This window comes from Cucurbita pepo, chromosome 16, assembly GCF_057944985.1.
Source record: "Cucurbita pepo subsp. pepo isolate OVF chromosome 16, ASM5794498v1, whole genome shotgun sequence".
NCBI lineage: Eukaryota > Viridiplantae > Streptophyta > Magnoliopsida > Cucurbitales > Cucurbitaceae > Cucurbita > Cucurbita pepo.
Window position 1 is genome coordinate 4,398,145 of NC_141813.1, and position 21,967 is coordinate 4,420,111.

The 21,967-nt window shown below is 54.8% G+C and overlaps 59 non-coding genes and 5 pseudogenes across 59 annotated transcripts; all 64 read right to left on the reverse strand.

The window, feature by feature from the left end:
- Positions 1 to 68: 68 nt before the first annotated feature.
- On the reverse strand, positions 69 to 187 carry LOC147788411 (5S ribosomal RNA). The gene has a single exon (XR_015412436.1). It is a non-coding gene; the product is annotated as a 5S ribosomal RNA (ribosomal RNA).
- A 215-nt stretch (positions 188 to 402) lies between these two features.
- On the reverse strand, positions 403 to 521 carry LOC147788412 (5S ribosomal RNA). The gene has a single exon (XR_015412451.1). It is a non-coding gene; the product is annotated as a 5S ribosomal RNA (ribosomal RNA).
- A 520-nt stretch (positions 522 to 1,041) lies between these two features.
- Positions 1,042 to 1,160, reverse strand: LOC147788413 (5S ribosomal RNA). The gene has a single exon (XR_015412309.1). It is a non-coding gene; the product is annotated as a 5S ribosomal RNA (ribosomal RNA).
- A 217-nt stretch (positions 1,161 to 1,377) lies between these two features.
- Positions 1,378 to 1,496, reverse strand: LOC147788414 (5S ribosomal RNA). The gene has a single exon (XR_015412321.1). It is a non-coding gene; the product is annotated as a 5S ribosomal RNA (ribosomal RNA).
- A 215-nt stretch (positions 1,497 to 1,711) lies between these two features.
- Positions 1,712 to 1,830, reverse strand: LOC147788415 (5S ribosomal RNA). Its single transcript, XR_015412456.1, has one exon. It is a non-coding gene; the product is annotated as a 5S ribosomal RNA (ribosomal RNA).
- Positions 1,831 to 2,045: 215 nt separating this feature from the next.
- On the reverse strand, positions 2,046 to 2,164 carry LOC147788416 (5S ribosomal RNA). Its single transcript, XR_015412306.1, has one exon. It is a non-coding gene; the product is annotated as a 5S ribosomal RNA (ribosomal RNA).
- Positions 2,165 to 2,379: 215 nt separating this feature from the next.
- On the reverse strand, positions 2,380 to 2,498 carry LOC147788417 (5S ribosomal RNA). Its single transcript, XR_015412824.1, has one exon. It is a non-coding gene; the product is annotated as a 5S ribosomal RNA (ribosomal RNA).
- A 215-nt stretch (positions 2,499 to 2,713) lies between these two features.
- On the reverse strand, positions 2,714 to 2,832 carry LOC147788418 (5S ribosomal RNA). Its single transcript, XR_015412322.1, has one exon. It is a non-coding gene; the product is annotated as a 5S ribosomal RNA (ribosomal RNA).
- Positions 2,833 to 3,047: 215 nt separating this feature from the next.
- Positions 3,048 to 3,166, reverse strand: LOC147788419 (5S ribosomal RNA). Its single transcript, XR_015412466.1, has one exon. It is a non-coding gene; the product is annotated as a 5S ribosomal RNA (ribosomal RNA).
- Positions 3,167 to 3,684: 518 nt separating this feature from the next.
- LOC147788420 (5S ribosomal RNA) lies at positions 3,685 to 3,803 on the reverse strand. Its single transcript, XR_015412686.1, has one exon. It is a non-coding gene; the product is annotated as a 5S ribosomal RNA (ribosomal RNA).
- A 268-nt stretch (positions 3,804 to 4,071) lies between these two features.
- Positions 4,072 to 4,188, reverse strand: LOC147788421 (5S ribosomal RNA; annotated as a pseudogene).
- Positions 4,189 to 4,403: 215 nt separating this feature from the next.
- Positions 4,404 to 4,522, reverse strand: LOC147788422 (5S ribosomal RNA). Its single transcript, XR_015412433.1, has one exon. It is a non-coding gene; the product is annotated as a 5S ribosomal RNA (ribosomal RNA).
- Positions 4,523 to 4,737: 215 nt separating this feature from the next.
- LOC147788423 (5S ribosomal RNA) lies at positions 4,738 to 4,856 on the reverse strand. The gene has a single exon (XR_015412518.1). It is a non-coding gene; the product is annotated as a 5S ribosomal RNA (ribosomal RNA).
- A 215-nt stretch (positions 4,857 to 5,071) lies between these two features.
- On the reverse strand, positions 5,072 to 5,190 carry LOC147788424 (5S ribosomal RNA). Its single transcript, XR_015412560.1, has one exon. It is a non-coding gene; the product is annotated as a 5S ribosomal RNA (ribosomal RNA).
- Positions 5,191 to 5,405: 215 nt separating this feature from the next.
- Positions 5,406 to 5,524, reverse strand: LOC147788425 (5S ribosomal RNA). The gene has a single exon (XR_015412561.1). It is a non-coding gene; the product is annotated as a 5S ribosomal RNA (ribosomal RNA).
- A 215-nt stretch (positions 5,525 to 5,739) lies between these two features.
- LOC147788426 (5S ribosomal RNA) lies at positions 5,740 to 5,858 on the reverse strand. Its single transcript, XR_015412552.1, has one exon. It is a non-coding gene; the product is annotated as a 5S ribosomal RNA (ribosomal RNA).
- Positions 5,859 to 6,073: 215 nt separating this feature from the next.
- LOC147788427 (5S ribosomal RNA) lies at positions 6,074 to 6,192 on the reverse strand. Its single transcript, XR_015412488.1, has one exon. It is a non-coding gene; the product is annotated as a 5S ribosomal RNA (ribosomal RNA).
- Positions 6,193 to 6,407: 215 nt separating this feature from the next.
- Positions 6,408 to 6,526, reverse strand: LOC147788428 (5S ribosomal RNA). Its single transcript, XR_015412269.1, has one exon. It is a non-coding gene; the product is annotated as a 5S ribosomal RNA (ribosomal RNA).
- A 215-nt stretch (positions 6,527 to 6,741) lies between these two features.
- On the reverse strand, positions 6,742 to 6,860 carry LOC147788429 (5S ribosomal RNA). The gene has a single exon (XR_015412458.1). It is a non-coding gene; the product is annotated as a 5S ribosomal RNA (ribosomal RNA).
- Positions 6,861 to 7,075: 215 nt separating this feature from the next.
- LOC147788430 (5S ribosomal RNA) lies at positions 7,076 to 7,191 on the reverse strand (annotated as a pseudogene).
- A 215-nt stretch (positions 7,192 to 7,406) lies between these two features.
- LOC147788431 (5S ribosomal RNA) lies at positions 7,407 to 7,525 on the reverse strand. The gene has a single exon (XR_015412825.1). It is a non-coding gene; the product is annotated as a 5S ribosomal RNA (ribosomal RNA).
- A 215-nt stretch (positions 7,526 to 7,740) lies between these two features.
- On the reverse strand, positions 7,741 to 7,859 carry LOC147788432 (5S ribosomal RNA). The gene has a single exon (XR_015412826.1). It is a non-coding gene; the product is annotated as a 5S ribosomal RNA (ribosomal RNA).
- Positions 7,860 to 8,074: 215 nt separating this feature from the next.
- Positions 8,075 to 8,193, reverse strand: LOC147788433 (5S ribosomal RNA). The gene has a single exon (XR_015412572.1). It is a non-coding gene; the product is annotated as a 5S ribosomal RNA (ribosomal RNA).
- Positions 8,194 to 8,408: 215 nt separating this feature from the next.
- Positions 8,409 to 8,527, reverse strand: LOC147788434 (5S ribosomal RNA). The gene has a single exon (XR_015412521.1). It is a non-coding gene; the product is annotated as a 5S ribosomal RNA (ribosomal RNA).
- A 215-nt stretch (positions 8,528 to 8,742) lies between these two features.
- LOC147788435 (5S ribosomal RNA) lies at positions 8,743 to 8,861 on the reverse strand. The gene has a single exon (XR_015412270.1). It is a non-coding gene; the product is annotated as a 5S ribosomal RNA (ribosomal RNA).
- A 215-nt stretch (positions 8,862 to 9,076) lies between these two features.
- LOC147788436 (5S ribosomal RNA) lies at positions 9,077 to 9,195 on the reverse strand. Its single transcript, XR_015412553.1, has one exon. It is a non-coding gene; the product is annotated as a 5S ribosomal RNA (ribosomal RNA).
- A 215-nt stretch (positions 9,196 to 9,410) lies between these two features.
- Positions 9,411 to 9,529, reverse strand: LOC147788437 (5S ribosomal RNA). Its single transcript, XR_015412489.1, has one exon. It is a non-coding gene; the product is annotated as a 5S ribosomal RNA (ribosomal RNA).
- Positions 9,530 to 9,744: 215 nt separating this feature from the next.
- LOC147788438 (5S ribosomal RNA) lies at positions 9,745 to 9,863 on the reverse strand. Its single transcript, XR_015412271.1, has one exon. It is a non-coding gene; the product is annotated as a 5S ribosomal RNA (ribosomal RNA).
- A 215-nt stretch (positions 9,864 to 10,078) lies between these two features.
- Positions 10,079 to 10,197, reverse strand: LOC147788439 (5S ribosomal RNA). The gene has a single exon (XR_015413034.1). It is a non-coding gene; the product is annotated as a 5S ribosomal RNA (ribosomal RNA).
- Positions 10,198 to 10,412: 215 nt separating this feature from the next.
- On the reverse strand, positions 10,413 to 10,528 carry LOC147788440 (5S ribosomal RNA; annotated as a pseudogene).
- Positions 10,529 to 10,743: 215 nt separating this feature from the next.
- LOC147788441 (5S ribosomal RNA) lies at positions 10,744 to 10,862 on the reverse strand. The gene has a single exon (XR_015412434.1). It is a non-coding gene; the product is annotated as a 5S ribosomal RNA (ribosomal RNA).
- A 215-nt stretch (positions 10,863 to 11,077) lies between these two features.
- Positions 11,078 to 11,196, reverse strand: LOC147788442 (5S ribosomal RNA). Its single transcript, XR_015413014.1, has one exon. It is a non-coding gene; the product is annotated as a 5S ribosomal RNA (ribosomal RNA).
- Positions 11,197 to 11,411: 215 nt separating this feature from the next.
- Positions 11,412 to 11,530, reverse strand: LOC147788443 (5S ribosomal RNA). Its single transcript, XR_015412827.1, has one exon. It is a non-coding gene; the product is annotated as a 5S ribosomal RNA (ribosomal RNA).
- A 217-nt stretch (positions 11,531 to 11,747) lies between these two features.
- LOC147788444 (5S ribosomal RNA) lies at positions 11,748 to 11,866 on the reverse strand. Its single transcript, XR_015412371.1, has one exon. It is a non-coding gene; the product is annotated as a 5S ribosomal RNA (ribosomal RNA).
- Positions 11,867 to 12,081: 215 nt separating this feature from the next.
- On the reverse strand, positions 12,082 to 12,200 carry LOC147788445 (5S ribosomal RNA). The gene has a single exon (XR_015412444.1). It is a non-coding gene; the product is annotated as a 5S ribosomal RNA (ribosomal RNA).
- A 215-nt stretch (positions 12,201 to 12,415) lies between these two features.
- On the reverse strand, positions 12,416 to 12,534 carry LOC147788446 (5S ribosomal RNA). Its single transcript, XR_015412465.1, has one exon. It is a non-coding gene; the product is annotated as a 5S ribosomal RNA (ribosomal RNA).
- Positions 12,535 to 12,751: 217 nt separating this feature from the next.
- On the reverse strand, positions 12,752 to 12,870 carry LOC147788447 (5S ribosomal RNA). Its single transcript, XR_015412372.1, has one exon. It is a non-coding gene; the product is annotated as a 5S ribosomal RNA (ribosomal RNA).
- A 215-nt stretch (positions 12,871 to 13,085) lies between these two features.
- On the reverse strand, positions 13,086 to 13,204 carry LOC147788448 (5S ribosomal RNA). Its single transcript, XR_015412988.1, has one exon. It is a non-coding gene; the product is annotated as a 5S ribosomal RNA (ribosomal RNA).
- Positions 13,205 to 13,419: 215 nt separating this feature from the next.
- On the reverse strand, positions 13,420 to 13,538 carry LOC147788449 (5S ribosomal RNA). Its single transcript, XR_015412435.1, has one exon. It is a non-coding gene; the product is annotated as a 5S ribosomal RNA (ribosomal RNA).
- Positions 13,539 to 13,753: 215 nt separating this feature from the next.
- On the reverse strand, positions 13,754 to 13,872 carry LOC147788450 (5S ribosomal RNA). The gene has a single exon (XR_015413027.1). It is a non-coding gene; the product is annotated as a 5S ribosomal RNA (ribosomal RNA).
- A 217-nt stretch (positions 13,873 to 14,089) lies between these two features.
- LOC147788451 (5S ribosomal RNA) lies at positions 14,090 to 14,208 on the reverse strand. The gene has a single exon (XR_015412373.1). It is a non-coding gene; the product is annotated as a 5S ribosomal RNA (ribosomal RNA).
- Positions 14,209 to 14,423: 215 nt separating this feature from the next.
- LOC147788452 (5S ribosomal RNA) lies at positions 14,424 to 14,542 on the reverse strand. Its single transcript, XR_015413015.1, has one exon. It is a non-coding gene; the product is annotated as a 5S ribosomal RNA (ribosomal RNA).
- A 215-nt stretch (positions 14,543 to 14,757) lies between these two features.
- LOC147788453 (5S ribosomal RNA) lies at positions 14,758 to 14,876 on the reverse strand. The gene has a single exon (XR_015413028.1). It is a non-coding gene; the product is annotated as a 5S ribosomal RNA (ribosomal RNA).
- A 217-nt stretch (positions 14,877 to 15,093) lies between these two features.
- On the reverse strand, positions 15,094 to 15,212 carry LOC147788454 (5S ribosomal RNA). The gene has a single exon (XR_015412504.1). It is a non-coding gene; the product is annotated as a 5S ribosomal RNA (ribosomal RNA).
- Positions 15,213 to 15,427: 215 nt separating this feature from the next.
- On the reverse strand, positions 15,428 to 15,546 carry LOC147788455 (5S ribosomal RNA). Its single transcript, XR_015413016.1, has one exon. It is a non-coding gene; the product is annotated as a 5S ribosomal RNA (ribosomal RNA).
- A 215-nt stretch (positions 15,547 to 15,761) lies between these two features.
- Positions 15,762 to 15,880, reverse strand: LOC147788456 (5S ribosomal RNA). Its single transcript, XR_015413017.1, has one exon. It is a non-coding gene; the product is annotated as a 5S ribosomal RNA (ribosomal RNA).
- A 215-nt stretch (positions 15,881 to 16,095) lies between these two features.
- On the reverse strand, positions 16,096 to 16,214 carry LOC147788457 (5S ribosomal RNA). Its single transcript, XR_015412828.1, has one exon. It is a non-coding gene; the product is annotated as a 5S ribosomal RNA (ribosomal RNA).
- Positions 16,215 to 16,431: 217 nt separating this feature from the next.
- On the reverse strand, positions 16,432 to 16,550 carry LOC147788458 (5S ribosomal RNA). Its single transcript, XR_015412505.1, has one exon. It is a non-coding gene; the product is annotated as a 5S ribosomal RNA (ribosomal RNA).
- A 215-nt stretch (positions 16,551 to 16,765) lies between these two features.
- On the reverse strand, positions 16,766 to 16,884 carry LOC147788459 (5S ribosomal RNA). The gene has a single exon (XR_015413018.1). It is a non-coding gene; the product is annotated as a 5S ribosomal RNA (ribosomal RNA).
- A 215-nt stretch (positions 16,885 to 17,099) lies between these two features.
- On the reverse strand, positions 17,100 to 17,218 carry LOC147788460 (5S ribosomal RNA). Its single transcript, XR_015413019.1, has one exon. It is a non-coding gene; the product is annotated as a 5S ribosomal RNA (ribosomal RNA).
- A 215-nt stretch (positions 17,219 to 17,433) lies between these two features.
- Positions 17,434 to 17,552, reverse strand: LOC147788461 (5S ribosomal RNA). The gene has a single exon (XR_015412830.1). It is a non-coding gene; the product is annotated as a 5S ribosomal RNA (ribosomal RNA).
- A 215-nt stretch (positions 17,553 to 17,767) lies between these two features.
- LOC147788462 (5S ribosomal RNA) lies at positions 17,768 to 17,886 on the reverse strand. The gene has a single exon (XR_015412831.1). It is a non-coding gene; the product is annotated as a 5S ribosomal RNA (ribosomal RNA).
- A 217-nt stretch (positions 17,887 to 18,103) lies between these two features.
- Positions 18,104 to 18,222, reverse strand: LOC147788463 (5S ribosomal RNA). The gene has a single exon (XR_015412468.1). It is a non-coding gene; the product is annotated as a 5S ribosomal RNA (ribosomal RNA).
- Positions 18,223 to 18,437: 215 nt separating this feature from the next.
- LOC147788464 (5S ribosomal RNA) lies at positions 18,438 to 18,556 on the reverse strand (annotated as a pseudogene).
- A 215-nt stretch (positions 18,557 to 18,771) lies between these two features.
- On the reverse strand, positions 18,772 to 18,890 carry LOC147788465 (5S ribosomal RNA). Its single transcript, XR_015412556.1, has one exon. It is a non-coding gene; the product is annotated as a 5S ribosomal RNA (ribosomal RNA).
- A 215-nt stretch (positions 18,891 to 19,105) lies between these two features.
- LOC147788466 (5S ribosomal RNA) lies at positions 19,106 to 19,226 on the reverse strand. Its single transcript, XR_015412528.1, has one exon. It is a non-coding gene; the product is annotated as a 5S ribosomal RNA (ribosomal RNA).
- A 215-nt stretch (positions 19,227 to 19,441) lies between these two features.
- On the reverse strand, positions 19,442 to 19,560 carry LOC147788467 (5S ribosomal RNA). The gene has a single exon (XR_015412832.1). It is a non-coding gene; the product is annotated as a 5S ribosomal RNA (ribosomal RNA).
- A 217-nt stretch (positions 19,561 to 19,777) lies between these two features.
- Positions 19,778 to 19,896, reverse strand: LOC147788468 (5S ribosomal RNA). The gene has a single exon (XR_015412580.1). It is a non-coding gene; the product is annotated as a 5S ribosomal RNA (ribosomal RNA).
- A 215-nt stretch (positions 19,897 to 20,111) lies between these two features.
- On the reverse strand, positions 20,112 to 20,230 carry LOC147788469 (5S ribosomal RNA). The gene has a single exon (XR_015412445.1). It is a non-coding gene; the product is annotated as a 5S ribosomal RNA (ribosomal RNA).
- Positions 20,231 to 20,445: 215 nt separating this feature from the next.
- Positions 20,446 to 20,564, reverse strand: LOC147788470 (5S ribosomal RNA). Its single transcript, XR_015412381.1, has one exon. It is a non-coding gene; the product is annotated as a 5S ribosomal RNA (ribosomal RNA).
- A 215-nt stretch (positions 20,565 to 20,779) lies between these two features.
- On the reverse strand, positions 20,780 to 20,898 carry LOC147788471 (5S ribosomal RNA). The gene has a single exon (XR_015412833.1). It is a non-coding gene; the product is annotated as a 5S ribosomal RNA (ribosomal RNA).
- A 215-nt stretch (positions 20,899 to 21,113) lies between these two features.
- On the reverse strand, positions 21,114 to 21,232 carry LOC147788472 (5S ribosomal RNA). The gene has a single exon (XR_015412834.1). It is a non-coding gene; the product is annotated as a 5S ribosomal RNA (ribosomal RNA).
- A 217-nt stretch (positions 21,233 to 21,449) lies between these two features.
- On the reverse strand, positions 21,450 to 21,568 carry LOC147788473 (5S ribosomal RNA; annotated as a pseudogene).
- Positions 21,569 to 21,783: 215 nt separating this feature from the next.
- On the reverse strand, positions 21,784 to 21,902 carry LOC147788474 (5S ribosomal RNA). The gene has a single exon (XR_015412835.1). It is a non-coding gene; the product is annotated as a 5S ribosomal RNA (ribosomal RNA).
- Positions 21,903 to 21,967: the final 65 nt, after the last annotated feature.

Here is a 21,967-nt window from a genome sequence, read left to right on the forward strand (position 1 = left end):
GGGGGAGGTTGCCATTTGTAAAGAAAGGAAGAAAAGAACGGGGAGAAATTGAAATAAAAAATAAAAAAGGGGTGCAACACGAGGACTTTCCAAGTGGTCACCCAACTTATTACTACTCTCGCCCAAGCACGCTTAACTGCGGAGTTCTAATGGGATCCGGTGCATTAGTGCTGGTATGATCGCACCCGACATGCAATGCGCACAAATTGCATTTAACGCATGCGGGACGGCATGATCGAGGCAACGGTGGGTGCACGCACGTGCTCGGAACGGTCGGCGGGGCCCGCGCGGACACGTCGGGGAGAAGAAACGCGATGGGCGTGAGCGTGCGAGCGGGGGAGGTTGCCATTTGTAAAGAAAGGAAGAAAAGAACGGGGAGAAATTGAAATAAAAAATAAAAAAGGGGTGCAACACGAGGACTTCCCAAGTGTTCACCCAACTTAGTACTACTCTCGCCCAAGCACGCTTAACTGCGGAGTTCTGATGGGATCCGGTGCATTAGTGCTGGTATGATCGCACCCGACATGCAATGCGCACAAATTGCATTTAACGCATGCGGGACGGCATGATCGAGGCAACGGTGGGTGCACGCACGTGCTCGGAACGGTCGGCGGGGCCCGCGCGGACACGTCGGGGAGAAGAAACGCGATGGGCGTGAGCGTGCGAGCGGGGGAGGTTGCCATTTGTAAAGAAAGGAAGAAAAGAACGGGGAGAAATTGAAATAAAAAATAAAAAAGGGGTGCAACACGAGGACTTCCCAAGTGGTCGCTTAACTGCGGAGTTCTGATGGGATCCGGTGCATTAGTGCTGGTATGATAGCACCCGACATTCAATGCGCACAAATTGCATTTAACGCATGCGGGGCGGCATGATCGAGGCGACGGTGGGTGCACGCACGTGCTCGGAACGGTCGGCGGGGCCCGCGCAGACACGTCGGGGAGAAGAAACGCGATGGGCGTGAGCGTGCGAGCAGGGGAGGTTGCCATTTGTAAAGAAAGGAAGAAAAGAACGGGGAGAAATTGAAATAAAAAATAAAAAAAAGGGGTGCAACACGAGGACTTCCCAAGTGGTCACCCAACTTAGTACTACTCTCGCCCAAGTACGCTTAACTGCGGAGTTCTGATGGGATCCGGTGCATTAGTGCTGGTATGATCGCACCCGACATGCAATGCGCACAAATTGCATTTAACGCATGCGGGACGGCATGATCGAGGCAACGGTGGGTGCACGCACGTGCTCGGAACGGTCGGCGGGGCCCGCGCGGACACGTCGGGGAGAAGAAACGCGATGGGCGTGAGCGTGCGAGCGGGGGAGGTTGCCATTTGTAAAGAAAGGAAGAAAAGAACGGGGAGAAATTGAAATAAAAAATAAAAAAAAGGGGTGCAACACGAGGACTTCCCAAGTGGTCACCCAACTTAGTACTACTCTCGCCCAAGCACGCTTAACTGCGGAGTTCTGATGGGATCTGGTGCATTAGTGCTGGTATGATCGCACCCGACATGAAATGCGCACAAATTGCATTTAACGCATGCGGGACGGCATGATCGAGGCAACGGTGGGTGCACGCACGTGCTCGGAACGGTCGGCGGGGCCCGCGCGGACACGTCGGGGAGAAGAAACTTGATGGGCGTGAGCGTGCGAGCGGGGGAGGTTGCCATTTGTAAAGAAAGGAAGAAAAGAACGGGGAGAAATTGAAATAAAAAATAAAAAAGGGGTGCAAAACGAGGACTTCCCAAGTGGTCACCCAACTTAGTACTACTCTCGCCCAAGCACGCTTAACTGCGGAGTTCTGATGGGATCCGGTGCATTAGTGCTGGTATGATAGCACCCGACATGCAATGCGCACAAATTGCATTTAACGCATGCGGGGCGGCATGATCGAGGCGACGGTGGGTGCACGCACGTGCTCGGAACGGTCGGCGGGGCCCGCGCGGACACGTCGGGGAGAAGAAACGCGATGGGCGTGAGCGTGCGAGCGGGGGAGGTTGCCATTTGTAAAGAAAGGAAGAAAAGAACGGGGAGAAATTGAAATAAACAATAAAAAAGGGGTGCAACACGAGGACTTCCCAAGTGGTCACCCAACTTAGTACTACTCTCGCCCAAGCACGCTTAACTGCAGAGTTCTAATGGGATCCGGTGCATTAGTGCTGGTATGATCGCACCCGACATGCAATGCGCACAAATTGCATTTAACGCATGCGGGACGGCATGATCGAGGCAACGGTGGGTGCACGCACGTGCTCGAAACGGTCGGCGGGGCCCGCGCGGACACGTCGGGGAGAAGAAACGCGATGGGCGTGAGCGTGCGAGCGGGGGAGGTTGCCATTTGTAAAGAAAGGAAGAAAAGAACGGGGAGAAATTGAAATAAAAAATAAAAAAGGGGTGCAACACGAGGACTTCCCAAGTGGTCACCCAACTTAGTACTACTCTCGCCCAAGCACGCTTAACTGCGGAGTTCTGATGGGATCCGGTGCATTAGTGCTGGTATGATCGCACCCGACATGCAATGCGCACAAATTGCATTTAACGCATGCGGGACGGCATGATCGAGGCAACGGTGGGTGCACGCACGTGCTCGGAACGGTCGGCGGGGCCCGCGCGGACACGTCGGGGAGAAGAAACGCGATGGGCGTGAGCGTGCGAGCGGGGGAGGTTGCCATTTGTAAAGAAAGGAAGAAAAGAACGGGGAGAAATTGAAATAAAAAATAAAAAAGGGGTGCAACACGAGGACTTCCCAAGTGGTCACCCAACTTAGTACTACTCTCGCCCAAGCACGCTTAACTGCGGAGTTCTGATGGGATCCGGTGCATTAGTGTTGGTATGATCGCACCCGACATGCAATGCGCACAAATTGCATTTAACGCATGCGGGGCGGCATGATCGAGGCGACGGTGGGTGCACGCACGTGCTCGGAACGGTCGGCGGGGCCCGCGCGGACACGTTGGGGAGAAGAAACGCGATGGGCGTGAGCGTGCGAGCGGGGGAGGTTGCCATTTGTAAAGAAAGGAAGAAAAGAACGGGGAGAAATTGAAATAAAAAATAAAAAAGGGGTGCAACACGAGGACTTCCCAAGTGGTCACCCAACTTAGTACTACTCTCGCCCAAGCACGCTTAACTGCGGAGTTCTGATGGGATCTGGTGCATTAGTGCTGGTATGATCGCACACGACATGCAATGCGCACAAATTGCATTTAACGCATGCGGGACGGCATGATCGAGGCAACGGTGGGTGCACGCACGTGCTCGGAACGGTCGGCGGGGCCCGCGCGGACACGTCGGGGAGAAGAAACGCGATGGGCGTGAGCGTGCGAGCGGGGGAGGTTGCCATTTGTAAAGAAAGGAAGAAAAGAACGGGGAGAAATTGAAATAAAAAATAAAAAAGGGGTGCAACACGAGGACTTCCCAAGTGGTCGCTTAACTGCGGAGTTCTGATGGGATCCGGTGCATTAGTGCTGGTATGATAGCACCCGACATTCAATGCGCACAAATTGCATTTAACGCATGCGGGGCGGCATGATCGAGGCGACGGTGGGTGCACGCACGTGCTCGGAACGGTCGGCGGGGCCCGCGCAGACACGTCGGGGAGAAGAAACGCGATGGGCGTGAGCGTGCGAGCGGGGGAGGTTGCCATTTGTAAAGAAAGGAAGAAAAGAACGGGGAGAAATTGAAATAAAAAATAAAAAAGGGGTGCAACACGAGGACTTCCCAAGTGGTCACCCAACTTAGTACTACTCTCGCCCAAGCACGCTTAACTGCGGAGTTCTGATGGGATCCGGTGCATTAGTGCCGGTATGATCGCACCCGACATGCAATGCGCACAAATTGCATTTAACGCATGCGGGACGGCATGATCGAGGCAACGGTGGGTGCACGCACGTGCTCGGAACGGTCGGCGGGGCCCGCGCGGACACGTCGGGGAGAAGAAACGCGATGGGCGTGAGCGTGCGAGCGGGGGAGGTTGCCATTTGTAAAGAAAGGAAGAAAAGAACGGGGAGAAATTGAAATAAAAAATAAAAAAGGGGTGCAACACGAGGACTTCCCAAGTGGTCACCCAACTTAGTACTACTCTCGCCCAAGCACGCTTAACTTCCCAAGTGGTCACCCAACTTAGTACTACTCTCGCCCAAGCACGCTTAACTGCGGAGTTCTGATGGGATCCGGTGCATTAGTGCTGGTATGATCGCACACGACATGCAATGCGCACAAATTGCATTTAACGCATGCGCGACGGCATGATCGAGGCAACGGTGGGTGCACGCACGTGCTCGGAACGGTCGGCGGGGCCCGCGCGGACACGTCGGGGAGAAGAAACGCGATGGGCGTGAGCGTGCGAGCGGGGGAGGTTGCCATTTGTAAAGAAAGGAAGAAAAGAACGGGGAGAAATTGAAATAAAAAATAAAAAAGGGGTGCAACACGAGGACTTCCCAAGTGGTCACCCAACTTAGTACTACTCAAGCCCAAGCACGCTTAACTGCGGAGTTCTGATGGGATCCGGTGCATTAGTGCTGGTATGATCACACCCGACATGCAATGCGCACAAATTGCATTTAACGCATGCGGGACGGCATGATCGAGGCAACGGTGAGTGCACGCACGTGCTCGGAACGGTCGGCGGGGCCCGCGCGGACACGTCGGGGAGAAGAAACGCGATGGGCGTGAGCGTGCGAGCGGGGGAGGTTGCCATTTGTAAAGAAAGGAAGAAAAGAACGGGGAGAAATTTAAATAAAAAATAAAAAAGCGGTGCAACACGAGGACTTCCCAAGTGGTCACCCAACTTAGTACTACTCAAGCCCAAGCACGCTTAACTGCGGAGTTCTGATGGGATCCGGTGCATTAGTGCTGGTATGATCGCACCCGACATGCAATGCGCACAAATTGCATTTAACGCATGCGGGACGGCATGATCGAGGCAACGGTGAGTGCACGCACGTGCTCGGAACGGTCGGCGGGGCCCGCGCGGACACGTCGGGGAGAAGAAACGCGATGGGCGTGAGCGTGCGAGCGGGGGAGGTTGCCATTTGTAAAGAAAGGAAGAAAAGAACGGGGAGAAATTGAAATAAAAAATAAAAAAGGGGTGCAACACGAGGACTTCCCAAGTGGTCACCCAACTTAATACTACTCTCGCCCAAGCACGCTTAACTGTGGAGTTCTGATGGGATCCGGTGCATTAGTGCTGGTATGATCGCACCATTCATGCAATGCGCACAAATTGCATTTAACGCATGCGGGACGGCATGATCGAGGCAACGGTGGGTGCACGCACGTGCTCGGAACGGTCGGCGGGGCCCGCGCGGACACGTCGGGGAGAAGAAACGCGATGGGCGTGAGCGTGCGAGCGGGGGAGGTTGCCATTTGTAAAGAAAGGAAGAAAAGAACGGGGAGAAATTGAAATAAAAAATAAAAAAGGGGTGCAACACGAGGACTTCCCAAGTGGTCACCCAACTTAATACTACTCTCGCCCAAGCACGCTTAACTGTGGAGTTCTGATGGGATCCGGTGCATTAGTGCTGGTATGATCGCACCATTCATGCAATGCGCACAAATTGCATTTAACGCATGCGGGGCGGCATGATCGAGGCGACGGTGGGTGCACGCACGTGCTCGGAACGGTCGGCGGGGCCCGCGCGGACACGTCGGGGAGAAGAAACGCGATGGGCGTGAGCGTGCGAGCGGGGGAGGTTGCCATTTGTAAAGAAAGGAAGAAAAGAACGGGGAGAAATTGAAATAAAAAATAAAAAAGGGGTGCAACACGAGGACTTCCCAAGTGGTCACCCAACTTAGTACTACTCAAGCCCAAGCACGCTTAATTGCGGAGTTCTGATGGGATCCGGTGCATTAGTGCTGGTATGATCGCACCCGACATGCAATGCGCACAAATTGCATTTAACGCATGCGGGACGGCATGATCGAGGCAACGGTGGGTGCACGCACGTGCTCGGAACGGTCGGCGGGGCCCGCGCGGACACGTCGGGGAGAAGAAACGCGATGGGCGTGAGCGTGCGAGCGGGGGAGGTTGCCATTTGTAAAGAAAGGAAGAAAAGAACGGGGAGAAATTGAAATAAAAAATAAAAAAGGGGTGCAACACGAGGACTTCCCAAGTGGTCACCCAACTTAATACTACTCTCGCCCAAGCACGCTTAACTGTGGAGTTCTGATGGGATCCGGTGCATTAGTGCTGGTATGATCGCACCCGACATGCAATGCGCACAAATTGCATTTAACGCATGCGGGTCGGCATGATCGAGGCGACGGTGGGTGCACGCACGTGCTCGGAACGGTCGGCGGGGCACGCGCGGACACGTCGGGGAGAAGAAACGCGATGGGCGTGAGCGTGCGAGCGGGGGAGGTTGCCATTTGTAAAGAAAGGAAGAAAAGAACGGGGAGAAATTGAAATAAAAAATAAAAAAGGGGTGCAACACGAGGACTTCCCAAGTGGTCACCCAACTTAGTACTACTCTCGCCCAAGCACGCTTAACTGCGGAGTTCTGATGGGATCCGGTGCATTAGTGCTGGTATGATCGCACCAGACATGCAATGCGCACAAATTGCATTTAACGCATGCGGGGCGGCATGATCGAGGCGACGGTGGGTGCACGCACGTGCTCGGAACGGTCGGCGGGGCCCGCGCGGACACGTCGGGGAGAAGAAACGCGATGGGCGTGAGCGTGCGAGCGGGGGAGGTTGCCATTTGTAAAGAAAGGAAGAAAAGAACGGGGAGAAATTGAAATAAAAAATAAAAAAGGGGTGCAACACGAGGACTTCCCAAGTGGTCACCCAACTTAGTACTACTCAAGCCCAAGCACGCTTAACTGCGGAGTTCTGATGAGATCCGGTGCATTAGTGCTGGTATGATCGCACCCGACATGCAATGCGCACAAATTGCATTTAACGCATGCGGGGCGGCATGATCGAGGCGACGGTGGGTGCACGCACGTGCTCGGAACGGTCGGCGGGGCCCGCGCGGACACGTCGGGGAGAAGAAACGCGATGGGCGTGAGCGTGCGAGCGGGGGAGGTTGCCATTTGTAAAGAAAGGAAGAAAAGAACGGGGAGAAATTGAAATAAAAAATAAAAAAGGGGTGCAACACGAGGACTTCCCAAGTGGTCACCCAACTTAGTACTACTCTCGCCCAAGCACGCTTAACTGCGGAGTTCTGATGGGATCCAATGCATTGCTGGTATGATCGCACCCGACATGCAATGCGCACAAATTGCATTTAACGCATGCGGGACGGCATGATCGAGGCGACGGTGGGTGCACGCACGTGCTCGGAACGGTCGGCGGGGCCCGCGCGGACACGTCGGGGAGAAGAAACGCGATGGGCGTGAGCGTGCGAGCGGGGGAGGTTGCCATTTGTAAAGAAAGGAAGAAAAGAACGGGGAGAAATTGAAATAAAAAATAAAAAAGGGGTGCAACACGAGGACTTCCCAAGTGGTCACCCAACTTAGTACTACTCTCGCCCAAGCACGCTTAACTGCGGAGTTCTGATGGGATCCGGTGCATTAGTGCTGGTATGATCGCACCCGACATGCAATGCGCACAAATTGCATTTAACGCATGCGGGGCGGCATGATCGAGGCGACGGTGGGTGCACGCACGTGCTCGGAACGGTCGGCGGGGCCCGCGCGGACACGTCGGGGAGAAGAAACGCGATGGGCGTGAGCGTGCGAGCGGGGGAGGTTGCCATTTGTAAAGAAAGGAAGAAAAGAACGGGGAGAAATTGAAATAAAAAATAAAAAAGGGGTGCAACACGAGGACTTCCCAAGTGGTCACCCAACTTAGTACTACTCTCGCCCAAGCACGCTTAACTGCGGAGTTCTGATGGGATCCGGTGCATTAGTGCTGGTATGATCGCACCCGACATGCAATGCGCACAAATTGCATTTAACGCATGCGGGGCGGCATGATCGAGGCGACGGTGGGTGCACGCACGTGCTCGGAACGGTCGGCGGGGCCCGCGCGGACACGTCGGGGAGAAGAAACGCGATGGGCGTGAGCGTGCGAGCGGGGGAGGTTGCCATTTGTAAAGAAAGGAAGAAAAGAACGGGGAGAAATTGAAATAAAAAATAAAAAAGGGGTGCAACACGAGGACTTCCCAAGTGGTCACCCAACTTAGTACTACTCAAGCCCAAGCACGCTTAACTGCGGAGTTCTGAAGGGATCCGATGCATTAGTGCTGGTATGATCGCACCCGACATGCAATGCGCACAAATTGCATTTAACGCATGCGGGACGGCATGATCGAGGCAACGGTGAGTGCACGCACGTGCTCGGAACGGTCGGCGGGGCCCGCGCGGACACGTCGGGGAGAAGAAACGCGATGGGCGTGAGCGTGCGAGCGGGGGAGGTTGCCATTTGTAAAGAAAGGAAGAAAAGAACGGGGAGAAATTGAAATAAAAAATAAAAAAGCGGTGCAACACGAGGACTTCCCAAGTGGTCACCCAACTTAGTACTACTCAAGCCCAAGCACGCTTAACTGCGGAGTTCTGATGGGATCCGGTGCATTAGTGCTGGTATGATCGCACCCGACATGCAATGCGCACAAATTGCATTTAACGCATGCGGGACGGCATGATCGAGGCAACGGTGAGTGCACGCACGTGCTCGGAACGGTCGGCGGGGCCCGCGCGGACACGTCGGGGAGAAGAAACGCGATGGGCGTGAGCGTGCGAGCGGGGGAGGTTGCCATTTGTAAAGAAAGGAAGAAAAGAACGGGGAGAAATTGAAATAAAAAATAAAAAAGGGGTGCAACACGAGGACTTCCCAAGTGGTCACCCAACTTAGTACTACTCTCGCCCAAGCACGCTTAACTGCGGAGTTCTGATGGGATCCGGTGCATTAGTGCTGGTATGATCGCACCATTCATGCAATGCGCACAAATTGCATTTAACGCATGCGGGGCGGCATGATCGAGGCGACGGTGGGTGCACGCACGTGCTCGGAACGGTCGGCGGGGCCCGCGCGGACACGTCGGGGAGAAGAAACGCGATGGGCGTGAGCGTGCGAGCGGGGGAGGTTGCCATTTGTAAAGAAAGGAAGAAAAGAACGGGGAGAAATTGAAATAAAAAATAAAAAAGGGGTGCAACACGAGGACTTCCCAAGTGGTCACCCAACTTAGTACTACTCAAGCCCAAGCACGCTTAATTGCGGAGTTCTGATGGGATCCGGTGCATTAGTGCTGGTATGATCGCACCCGACATGCAATGCGCACAAATTGCATTTAACGCATGCGGGACGGCATGATCGAGGCAACGGTGGGTGCACGCACGTGCTCGGAACGGTCGGCGGGGCCCGCGCGGACACGTCGGGGAGAAGAAACGCGATGGGCGTGAGCGTGCGAGCGGGGGAGGTTGCCATTTGTAAAGAAAGGAAGAAAAGAACGGGGAGAAATTGAAATAAAAAATAAAAAAGGGGTGCAACACGAGGACTTCCCAAGTGGTCACCCAACTTAATACTACTCTCGCCCAAGCACGCTTAACTGTGGAGTTCTGATGGGATCCGGTGCATTAGTGCTGGTATGATCGCACCCAACATGCAATGCGCACAAATTGCATTTAACGCATGCGGGTCGGCATGATCGAGGCGACGGTGGGTGCACGCACGTGCTCGGAACGGTCGGCGGGGCCCGCGCGGACACGTCGGGGAGAAGAAACGCGATGGGCGTGAGCGTGCGAGCGGGGGAGGTTGCCATTTGTAAAGAAAGGAAGAAAAGAACGGGGAGAAATTGAAATAAAAAATAAAAAAGGGGTGCAACACGAGGACTTCCCAAGTGGTCACCCAACTTAGTACTACTCTCGCCCAAGCACGCTTAACTGCGGAGTTCTGATGGGATCCGGTGCATTAGTGCTGGTATGATCGCACCAGACATGCAATGCGCACAAATTGCATTTAACGCATGCGGGGCGGCATGATCGAGGCGACGGTGGGTGCACGCACGTGCTCGGAACGGTCGGCGGGGCCCGCGCGGACACGTCGGGGAGAAGAAACGCGATGGGCGTGAGCGTGCGAGCGGGGGAGGTTGCCATTTGTAAAGAAAGGAAGAAAAGAACGGGGAGAAATTGAAATAAAAAATAAAAAAGGGGTGCAACACGAGGACTTCCCAAGTGGTCACCCAACTTAGTACTACTCTCGCCCAAGCACGCTTAACTGCGGAGTTCTGATGAGATCCGGTGCATTAGTGCTGGTATGATCGCACCCGACATGCAATGCGCACAAATTGCATTTAACGCATGCGGGGCGGCATGATCGAGGCGACGGTGGGTGCACGCACGTGCTCGGAACGGTCGGCGGGGCCCGCGCGGACACGTCGGGGAGAAGAAACGCGATGGGCGTGAGCGTGCGAGCGGGGGAGGTTGCCATTTGTAAAGAAAGGAAGAAAAGAACGGGGAGAAATTGAAATAAAAAATAAAAAAGGGGTGCAACACGAGGACTTCCCAAGTGGTCACCCAACTTAGTACTACTCTCGCCCAAGCACGCTTAACTGCGGAGTTCTGATGGGATCCAATGCATTGCTGGTATGATCGCACCCGACATGCAATGCGCACAAATTGCATTTAACGCATGCGGGACGGCATGATCGAGGCGACGGTGGGTGCACGCACGTGCTCGGAACGGTCGGCGGGGCCCGCGCGGACACGTCGGGGAGAAGAAACGCGATGGGCGTGAGCGTGCGAGCGGGGGAGGTTGCCATTTGTAAAGAAAGGAAGAAAAGAACGGGGAGAAATTGAAATAAAAAATAAAAAAGGGGTGCAACACGAGGACTTCCCAAGTGGTCACCCAACTTAGTACTACTCTCGCCCAAGCACGCTTAGCTGGGGAGTTCTGATGGGATCCGGTGCATTAGTGCTGGTATGATCGCACCCAACATGCAATGCGCACAAATTGCATTTAACGCATGCGGGGCGGCATGATCGAGGCGACGGTGGGTGCACGCACGTGCTCGGAACGGTCGGCGGGGCCCGCGCGGACACGTCGGGGAGAAGAAACGCGATGGGCGTGAGCGTGCGAGCGGGGGAGGTTGCCATTTGTAAAGAAAGGAAGAAAAGAACGGGGAGAAATTGAAATAAAAAATAAAAAAGGGGTGCAACACGAGGACTTCCCAAGTGGTCACCCAACTTAGTACTATTCTCGCCCAAGCACGCTTAACTGCGGAGTTCTGATGGGATCCGGTGCATTAGTGCTGGTATGATCGCACCCGACATGCAATGCGCACAAATTGCATTTAACGCATGCGGGGCGGCATGATCGAGGCGACGGTGGGTGCACGCACGTGCTCGGAACGGTCGGCGGGGCCCGCGCGGACACGTCGGGGAGAAGAAACGCGATGGGCGTGAGCGTGCGAGCGGGGGAGGTTGCCATTTGTAAAGAAAGGAAGAAAAGAACGGGGAGAAATTGAAATAAAAAATAAAAAAGGGGTGCAACACGAGGACTTCCCAAGTGGTCACCCAACTTAGTACTACTCTCGCCCAAGCACGCTTAACTGCGGAGTTCTGATGGGATCCGGTGCATTAGTGCTGGTATGATCGCACCCGACATGCAATGCGCACAAATTGCATTTAACGCATGCGGGGCGGCATGATCGAGGCGACGGTGGGTGCACGCACGTGCTCGGAACGGTCGGCGGGGCCCGCGCGGACACGTCGGGGAGAAGAAACGCGATGGGCGTGAGCGTGCGAGCGGGGGAGGTTGCCATTTGTAAAGAAAGGAAAAAAAGAACGGGGAGAAATTGAAATAAAAAATAAAAAAAAGGGGTGCTACACGAGGACTTCCCAAGTGGTCACCCAACTTAGTACTACTCTCGCCCAAGCACGCTTAACTGCGGAGTTCTGATGGGATCCGGTGCATTAGTGCTGGTATGATCGCACCCGACATGCAATGCGCACAAATTGCATTTAACGCATGCGGGACGGCATGATCGAGGCAACGGTCGGTGCACGCACGTGCTCGGAACGGTCGGCGGGGCCCGCGCGGACACGTCGGGGAGAAGAAACGCGATGGGCGTGAGCGTGCGAGCGGGGGAGGTTGCCATTTGTAAAGAAAGGAAGAAAAGAACGGGGAGAAATTGAAATAAAAAATAAAAAAGGGGTGAAACACGAGGACTTCCCAAGTGGTCACCCAACTTAGTACTACTCTCGCCCAAGCACGCTTAACTGCGGAGTTCTGATGGGATCCGGTGCATTAGTGCTGGTATGATCGCACCCGACATGCAATGCGCACAAATTGCATTTAACGCATGCGGGGCGGCATGATCGAGGCGACGGTGGGTGCACGCACGTGCTCGGAACGGTCGGCGGGGCCCGCGCGGACACGTCGGGGAGAAGAAACGCGATGGGCGTGAGCGTGCGAGCGGGGGAGGTTGCCATTTGTAAAGAAAGGAAGAAAAGAACGGGGAGAAATTGAAATAAAAAATAAAAAAGGGGTGCAACACGAGGACTTACCAAGTGGTCACCCAACTTAGTACTACACTCGCCCAAGCACGCTTAACTGCGGAGTTCTGATGGGATCCGGTGCATTAGTGCTGGTATGATCGCACCCGACATGCAATGCGCACAAATTGCATTTAACGCATGCGGGACGGCATGATCGAGGCAACGGTGGGTGCACGCACGTGCTCGGAACGGTCGGCGGGGCCCGCGCGGACACGTCGGGGAGAAGAAACGCGATGGGCGTGAGCGTGCGAGCGGGGGAGGTTGCCATTTGTAAAGAAAGGAAAAAAAGAACGGGGAGAAATTGAAATAAAAAATAAAAAAAAGGGGTGCTACACGAGGACTTCCCAAGTGGTCACCCAACTTAGTACTACTCTCGCCCAAGCACGCTTAACTGCGGAGTTCTGATGGGATCCGGTGCATTAGTGCTGGTATGATCGCACCCGACATGCAATGCGCACAAATTGCATTTAACGCATGCGGGGAGGCATGATCGAGGCGACGGTGGGTGCACGCACGTGCTCGGAACTGTCGGCGGGGCCCGCGCGGACACGTCGGGGAGAAGAAACGCGATGGGCGTGAGCGTGCGAGCGGGGGAGGTTGCCATTTGTAAAGAAAGGAAGAAAAGAACGGGGAGAAATTGAAATAAAAAATAAAAAAGGGGTGCAACACGAGGACTTCCCAAGTGGTCACCCAACTTAGTACTAATCTCGCCCAAGCACGCTTAACTGCGGAGTTCTGATGGGATCCGGTGCATTAGTGCTGGTATGATCGCACCCGACATGCAATGCGCACAAATTGCATTTAACGCATGCGGGGCGGCATGATCGAGGCGACGGTGGGTGCACGCACGTGCTCGGAACGGTCGGCGGGGCCCGCGCGGACACGTCGGGGAGAAGAAACGCGATGGGCGTGAGCGTGCGAGCGGGGGAGGTTGCCATTTGTAAAGAAAGGAAGAAAAGAACGGGGAGAAATTGAAATAAAAAATAAAAAAGGGGTGCAACACGAGGACTTCCCAAGTGGTCACCCAACTTAGTACTACTCTCGCCCAAGCACGCTTAGCTGGGGAGTTCTGATGGGATCCGGTGCATTAGTGCTGGTATGATCGCACCCAACATGCAATGCGCACAAATTGCATTTAACGCATGCGGGGCGGCATGATCGAGGCGACGGTGGGTGCACGCACGTGCTCGGAACGGTCGGCGGGGCCCGCGCGGACACGTCGGGGAGAAGAAACGCGATGGGCGTGAGCGTGCGAGCGGGGGAGGTTGCCATTTGTAAAGAAAGGAAGAAAAGAACGGGGAGAAATTGAAATAAAAAATAAAAAAGGGGTGCAACACGAGGACTTCCCAAGTGGTCACCCAACTTAGTACTACACTCGCCCAAGCACGCTTAACTGCGGAGTTCTGATGGGATCCGGTGCATTAGTGCTGGTATGATCGCACCCGACATGCAATGCGCACAAATTGCATTTAACGCATGCGGGACGGCATGATCGAGGCAACGGTGGGTGCACGCACGTGCTCGGAACGGTCGGCGGGGCCCGCGCGGACACGTCGGGGAGAAGAAACGCGATGGGCGTGAGCGTGCGAGCGGGGGAGGTTGCCATTTGTAAAGAAAGGAAAAAAAGAACGGGGAGAAATTGAAATAAAAAATAAAAAAAAGGGGTGCTACACGAGGACTTCCCAAGTGGTCACCCAACTTAGTACTACTCTCGCCCAAGCACGCTTAACTGCGGAGTTCTGATGGGATCCGGTGCATTAGTGCTGGTATGATCGCACCCGACATGCAATGCGCACAAATTGCATTTAACGCATGCGGGGCGGCATGATCGAGGCGACGGTGGGTGCACGCACGTGCTCGGAACGGTCGGCGGGGCCCGCGCGGACACGTCGGGGAGAAGAAACGCGATGGGCGTGAGCGTGCGAGCGGGGGAGGTTGCCATTTGTAAAGAAAGGAAGAAAAGAACGGGGAGAAATTGAAATAAAAAATAAAAAAGGGGTGCAACACGAGGACTTCCCAAGTGGTCACCCAACTTAGTACTATTCTCGCCCAAGCACGCTTAACTGCGGAGTTCTGATGGGATCCGGTGCATTAGTGCTGGTATGATCGCACCCGACATGCAATGCGCACAAATTGCATTTAACGCATGCGGGGCGGCATGATCGAGGCGACGGTGGGTGCACGCACGTGCTCGGAACGGTCGGCGGGGCCCGCGCGGACACGTCGGGGAGAAGAAACGCGATGGGCGTGAGCGTGCGAGCGGGGGAGGTTGCCATTTGTAAAGAAAGGAAGAAAAGAACGGGGAGAAATTGAAATAAAAAATAAAAAAGGGGTGCAACACGAGGACTTCCCAAGTGGTCACCCAACTTAGTACTACACTCGCCCAAGCACGCTTAACTGCGGAGTTCTGATGGGATCCGGTGCATTAGTGCTGGTATGATCGCACCCGACATGCAATGCGCACAAATTGCATTTAACGCATGCGGGACGGCATGATCGAGGCAACGGTGGGTGCACGCACGTGCTCGGAACGGTCGGCGGGGCCCGCGCGGACACGTCGGGGAGAAGAAACGCGATGGGCGTGAGCGTGCGAGCGGGGGAGGTTGCTATTTGTAAAGAAAGGAAAAAAAGAACGGGGAGAAATTGAAATAAAAAATAAAAAAAAGGGGTGCTACACGAGGACTTCCCAAGTGGTCACCCAACTTAGTACTACTCTCGCCCAAGCACGCTTATCTGCGGAGTTCTGATGGGATCCGGTGCATTAGTGCTGGTATGATCGCACCCGACATGCAATGCGCACAAATTGCATTTAACGCATGCGGGACGGCATGATCGAGGCAACGGTCGGTGCACGCACGTGCTCGGAACGGTCGGCGGGGCCCGCGCGGACACGTCGGGGAGAAGAAACGCGATGGGCGTGAGCGTGCGAGCGGGGGAGGTTGCCATTTGTAAAGAAAGGAAGAAAAGAACGGGGAGAAATTGAAATAAAAAATAAAAAAGGGGTGCAACACGAGGACTTCCCAAGTGGTCACCCAACTTAGTACTATTCTCGCCCAAGCACGCTTAACTGCGGAGTTCTGATGGGATCCGGTGCATTAGTGCTGGTATGATCGCACCCGACATGCAATGCGCACAAATTGCATTTAACGCATGCGGGGCGGCATGATCGAGGCGACGGTGGGTGCACGCACGTGCTCGGAACGGTCGGCGGGGCCCGCGCGGACACGTCGGGGAGAAGAAACGCGATGGGCGTGAGCGTGCGAGCGGGGGAGGTTGCCATTTGTAAAGAAAGGAAGAAAAGAACGGGGAGAAATTGAAATAAAAAATAAAAAAGGGGTGCAACACGAGGACTTCCCAAGTGGTCACCCAACTTAGTACTATTCTCGCCCAAGCACGCTTAACTGCGGAGTTCTGATGGGATCCGGTGCATTAGTGCTGGTATGATCGCACCCGACATGCAATGCGCACAAATTGCATTTAACGCATGCGGGGCGGCATGATCGAGGCGACGGTGGGTGCACGCACGTGCTCGGAACGGTCGGCGGGGCCCGCGCGGACACGTCGGGGAGAAGAAACGCGATGGGCGTGAGCGTGCGAGCGGGGGAGGTTGCCATTTGTAAAGAAAGGAAGAAAAGAACGGGGAGAAATTGAAATAAAAAATAAAAAAGGGGTGCAACACGAGGACTTCCCAAGTGGTCACCCAACTTAGTACTACTCTCGCCCAAGCACGCTTAACTGCGGAGTTCTGATGGGATCCGGTGCATTAGTGCTGGTATGATCGCACCCGACATGCAATGCGCACAAATTGCATTTAACGCATGCGGGACGGCATGATCGAGGCAACGGTGGGTGCACGCACGTGCTCGGAACGGTCGGCGGGGCCCGCGCGGACACGTCGGGGAGAAGAAACGCGATGGGCGTGAGCGTGCGAGCGGGGGAGGTTGCTATTTGTAAAGAAAGGAAAAAAAGAACGGGGAGAAATTGAAATAAAAAATAAAAAAAAGGGGTGCTACACGAGGACTTCCCAAGTGGTCACCCAACTTAGTACTACTCTCGCCCAAGCACGCTTATCTGCGGAGTTCTGATGGGATCCGGTGCATTAGTGCTGGTATGATCGCACCCGACATGCAATGCGCACAAATTGCATTTAACGCATGCGGGACGGCATGATCGAGGCAACGGTCGGTGCACGCACGTGCTCGGAACGGTCGGCGGGGCCCGCGCGGACACGTCGGGGAGAAGAAACGCGATGGGCGTGAGCGTGCGAGCGGGGGAGGTTGCCATTTGTAAAGAAAGGAAGAAAAGAACGGGGAGAAATTGAAATAAAAAATAAAAAAGGGGTGCAACACGAGGACTTCCCAAGTGGTCACCCAACTTAGTACTATTCTCGCCCAAGCACGCTTAACTGCGGAGTTCTGATGGGATCCGGTGCATTAGTGCTGGTATGATCGCACCCGACATGCAATGCGCACAAATTGCATTTAACGCATGCGGGGCGGCATGATCGAGGCGACGGTGGGTGCACGCACGTGCTCGGAACGGTCGGCGGGGCCCGCGCGGACACGTCGGGGAGAAGAAACGCGATGGGCGTGAGCGTGCGAGCGGGGGAGGTTGCCATTTGTAAAGAAAGGAAGAAAAGAACGGGGAGAAATTGAAATAAAAAATAAAAAAGGGGTGCAACACGAGGACTTCCCAAGTGGTCACCCAACTTAGTACTATTCTCGCCCAAGCACGCTTAACTGCGGAGTTCTGATGGGATCCGGTGCATTAGTGCTGGTATGATCGCACCCGACATGCAATGCGCACAAATTGCATTTAACGCATGCGGGGCGGCATGATCGAGGCGACGGTGGGTGCACGCACGTGCTCGGAACGGTCGGCGGGGCCCGCGCGGACACGTCGGGGAGAAGAAACGCGATGGGCGTGAGCGTGCGAGCGGGGGAGGTTGCCATTTGTAAAGAAAGGAAGAAAAGAACGGGGAGAAATTGAAATAAAAAATAAAAAAGGGGTGCAACACGAGGACTTCCCAAGTGGTCACCCAACTTAGTACTACTCTCGCCCAAGCACGCTTAACTGCGGAGTTCTGATGGGATCCGGTGCATTAGTGCTGGTATGATCGCACCCGACATGCAATGCGCACAAATTGCATTTAACGCATGCGGGGCGGCATGATCGAGGCGACGGTGGGTGCACGCACGTGCTCGGAACGGTCGGCGGGGCCCGCGCGGACACGTCGGGGAGAAGAAACGCGATGGGCGTGAGCGTGCGAGCGGGGGAGGTTGCCATTTGTAAAGAAAGGAAGAAAAGAACGGGGAGAAATTGAAATAAAAAATAAAAAAGGGGTGCAACACGAGGACTTCCCAAGTGGTCACCCAACTTAGTACTACTCTCGCCCAAGCACGCTTAACTGCGGAGTTCTGATGGGATCCGGTGCATTAGTGCTGGTATGATCGCACCCGACATGCAATGCGCACAAATTGCATTTAACGCATGCGGGACGGCATGATCGAGGCAACGGTGGGTGCACGCACGTGCTCGGAACGGTCGGCGGGGCCCGCGCGGACACGTCGGGGAGAAGAAACGCGATGGGCGTGAGCGTGCGAGCGGGGGAGGTTGCCATTTGTAAAGAAAGGAAAAAAAGAACGGGGAGAAATTGAAATAAAAAATAAAAAAAAGGGGTGCTACACAAGGACTTCCCAAGTGGTCACCCAACTTAGTACTACTCTCGCCCAAGCACGCTTAACTGCGGAGTTCTGATGGGATCCGGTGCATTAGTGCTGGTATGATCGCACCCGACATGCAATGCGCACAAATTGCATTTAACGCATGCGGGACGGCATGATCGAGGCAACGGTCGGTGCACGCACGTGCTCGGAACGGTCGGCGGGGCCCGCGCGGACACGTCGGGGAGAAGAAACGCGATGGGCGTGAGCGTGCGAGCGGGGGAGGTTGCCATTTGTAAAGAAAGGAAGAAAAGAACGGGGAGAAATTGAAATAAAAAATAAAAAAGGGGTGAAACACGAGGACTTCCCAAGTGGTCACCCAACTTAGTACTACTCTCGCCCAAGCACGCTTACCTGCGGAGTTCTGATGGGATCCAGTGCATTAGTGCTGGTATGATCGCACCCGACATGCAATGCGCACAAATTGCATTTAACGCATGCGGGGCGGCATGATCGAGGCGACGGTGGGTGCACGCACGTGCTCGGAACGGTCGGCGGGGCCCGCGCGGACACGTCGGGGAGAAGAAACGCGATGGGCGTGAGCGTGCGAGCGGGGGAGGTTGCCATTTGTAAAGAAAGGAAGAAAAGAACGGGGAGAAATTGAAATAAAAAATAAAAAAGGGGTGCAACACGAGGACTTACCAAGTGGTCACCCAACTTAGTACTACTCTCGCCCAAGCACGCTTAACTGCGGAGTTCTGATGGGATCCGGTGCATTAGTGATGGTATGATCGCACCCGACATGCAATGCGCACAAATTGCATTTAACGCATGCGCGACGGCATGATCGAGGAAACGGTGGGTGCACGCACGTGCTCGGAACGGTCGGCGGGGCCCGCGCGGACACGTCGGGGAGAAGAAACGCGATGGGCGTGAGCGTGCGAGCGGGGGAGGTTGCCATTTGTAAAGAAAGGAAGAAAAGAACGGGGAGAAATTGAAATAAAAAATAAAAAAGGGGTGCAACACGAGGACTTCCCAAGTGGTCACCCCCAACTTAGTACTACTCTCGCCCAAGCACGCTTAACTGCGGAGTTCTGATGGGATCCGGTGCATTAGTGCTGGTATGATCGCACCCGACATGCAATGCGCACAAATTGCATTTAACGCATGCGGGGCGGCATGATCGAGGCGACGGTGGGTGCACGCACGTGCTCGGAACGGTCGGCGGGGCCCGCGCGGACACGTCGGGGAGAAGAAACGCGATGGGCGTGAGCGTGCGAGCGGGGGAGGTTGCCATTTGTAAAGAAAGGAAGAAAAGAACGGGGAGAAATTGAAATAAAAAATAAAAAAGGGGTGCAACACGAGGACTTCCCAAGTGGTCACCCAACTTAGTACTACTCTCGCCCAAGCACGCTTAACTGCGGAGTTCTGATGGGATCCGGTGCATTAGTGCTGGTATGATCGCACCCGACATGCAATGCGCACAAATTGCATTTAACGCATGCGGGACGGCATGATCGAGGCAACGGTGGGTGCACGCACGTGCTCGGAACGGTCGGCGGGGCCCGCGCGGACACGTCGGGGAGAAGAAACGCGATGGGCGTGAGCGTGCGAGCGGGGGAGGTTGCCATTTGTAAAGAAAGGAAAAAAAGAACGGGGAAAAATTGAAATAAAAAATAAAAAAAAGGGGTGCAACACGAGGACTTCCCAAGTGGTCACCCAACTTAGTACTACTATCACCCAAGCACGCTTAACTGCAGAGTTCTGATGGGATCCGGTGCATTAGTGCTGGTATGATCGCACCCGACATGCAATGCGCACAAATTGCATTTAACGCATGCGGGACGGCATGATCGAGGCAACGGTGGGTGCACGCACGTGCTCGGAACAGTCGGCGGGGCCCGCGCGGACACGTCGGGGAGAAGAAACGCGATGGGCGTGAGCGTGCGAGCGGGGGAGGTTGCCATTTGTAAAGAAAGGAAGAAAAGAACGGGGAGAAATTGAAATAAAAAATAAAAAAGGGGTGAAACACGAGGACTTCCCAAGTGGTCACCCAACTTAGTACTACTCTCGCCCAAGCACGCTTAACTGCGGAGTTCTGATGGGATCCGGTGCATTAGTGCTGGTATGATCGCACCCGACATGCAATGCGCACAAATTGCATTTAACGCATGCGGGGCGGCATGATCGAGGCGACGGTGGGTGCACGCACGTGCTCGGAACGGTCGGCGGGGCCCGCGCGGACACGTCGGGGAGAAGAAACGCGATGGGCGTGAGCGTGCGAGCGGGGGAGGTTGCCATTTGTAAAGAAAGGAAGAAAAGAACGGGGAGAAATTGAAATAAAAAATAAAAAAGGGGTGCAACACGAGGACTTACCAAGTGGTCACCCAACTTAGTACTACTCTCGCCCAAGCACGCTTAACTGCGGAGTTCTGATGGGATCCGGTGCATTAGTGCTGGTATGATCGCACCCGACATGCAATGCGCACAAATTGCATTTAACGCATGCGGGACGGCATGATCGAGGCAACGGTGGGTGCACGCACGTGCTCGGAACGGTCGGCGGGGCTCGCGCGGACACGTCGGGGAGAAGAAACGCGATGGGCGTGAGCGTGCGAGCGGGGGAGGTTGCCATTTGTAAAGAAAGGAAGAAAAGAACGGGGAGAAATTGAAATAAAAAATAAAAAAGGGGTGCAACACGAGGACTTCCCAAGTGGTCACCCAACTTAGTACTACTCTCGCCCAAGCACGCTTAACTGCGGAGTTCTGATGGGATCCGGTGCATTAGTGCTGGTATGATCGCACCCGACATGCAATGCGCACAAATTGCATTTAACGCATGCGGGGCGGCATGATCGAGGCGACGGTGGGTGCACGCACGTGCTCGGAACGGTCGGCGGGGCCCGCGCGGACACGTCGGGGAGAAGAAACGCGATGGGCGTGAGCGTGCGAGCGGGGGAGGTTGCCATTTGTAAAGAAAGGAAGAAAAGAACGGGGAGAAATTGAAATAAAAAATAAAAAAGGGGTGCAACACGAGGACTTCCCAAGTGGTCACCCAACTTAGTACTACTCTCGCCCAAGCACGCTTAACTGCGGAGTTCTGATGGGATCCGGTGCATTAGTGCTGGTATGATCGCACCCGACATGCAATGCGCACAAATTGCATTTAACGCATGCGGGGCGGCATGATCGAGGCGACGGTGGGTGCACGCACGTGCTCGGAACGGTCGGCGGGGCCCGCGCGGACACGTCGGGGAGAAGAAACGCGATGGGCGTGAGCGTGCGAGCGGGGGAGGTTGCCATTTGTAAAGAAAGGAAAAAAAGAACGGGGAAAAATTGAAATAAAAAATAAAAAAAAGGGGTGCAACACGAGGACTTCCCAAGTGGTCACCCAACTTAGTACTACTATCACCCAAGCACGCTTAACTGCAGAGTTCTGATGGGATCCGGGGAATTAGTGCTGGTATGATCGCACCCGACATGCAATGCGCACAAATTGCATTTAACGCATGCGGGACGGCATGATCGAGGCAACGGTGGGTGCACGCACGTGCTCGGAACGGTCGGCGGGGCTCGCGCGGACACGTCGGGGAGAAGAAACGCGATGGGCGTGAGCGTGCGAGCGGGGGAGGTTGCCATTTGTAAAGAAAGGAAGAAAAGAACGGGGAGAAATTGAAATAAAAAATAAAAAAGGGGTGCAACACGAGGACTTCCCAAGTGGTCACCCAACTTAGTACTACTCTCGCCCAAGCACGCTTAACTGCGGAGTTCTGATGGGATCCGGTGCATTAGTGCTGGTATGATCGCACCCGACATGCAATGCGCACAAATTGCATTTAACGCATGCGGGGCGGCATGATCGAGGCGACGGTGGGT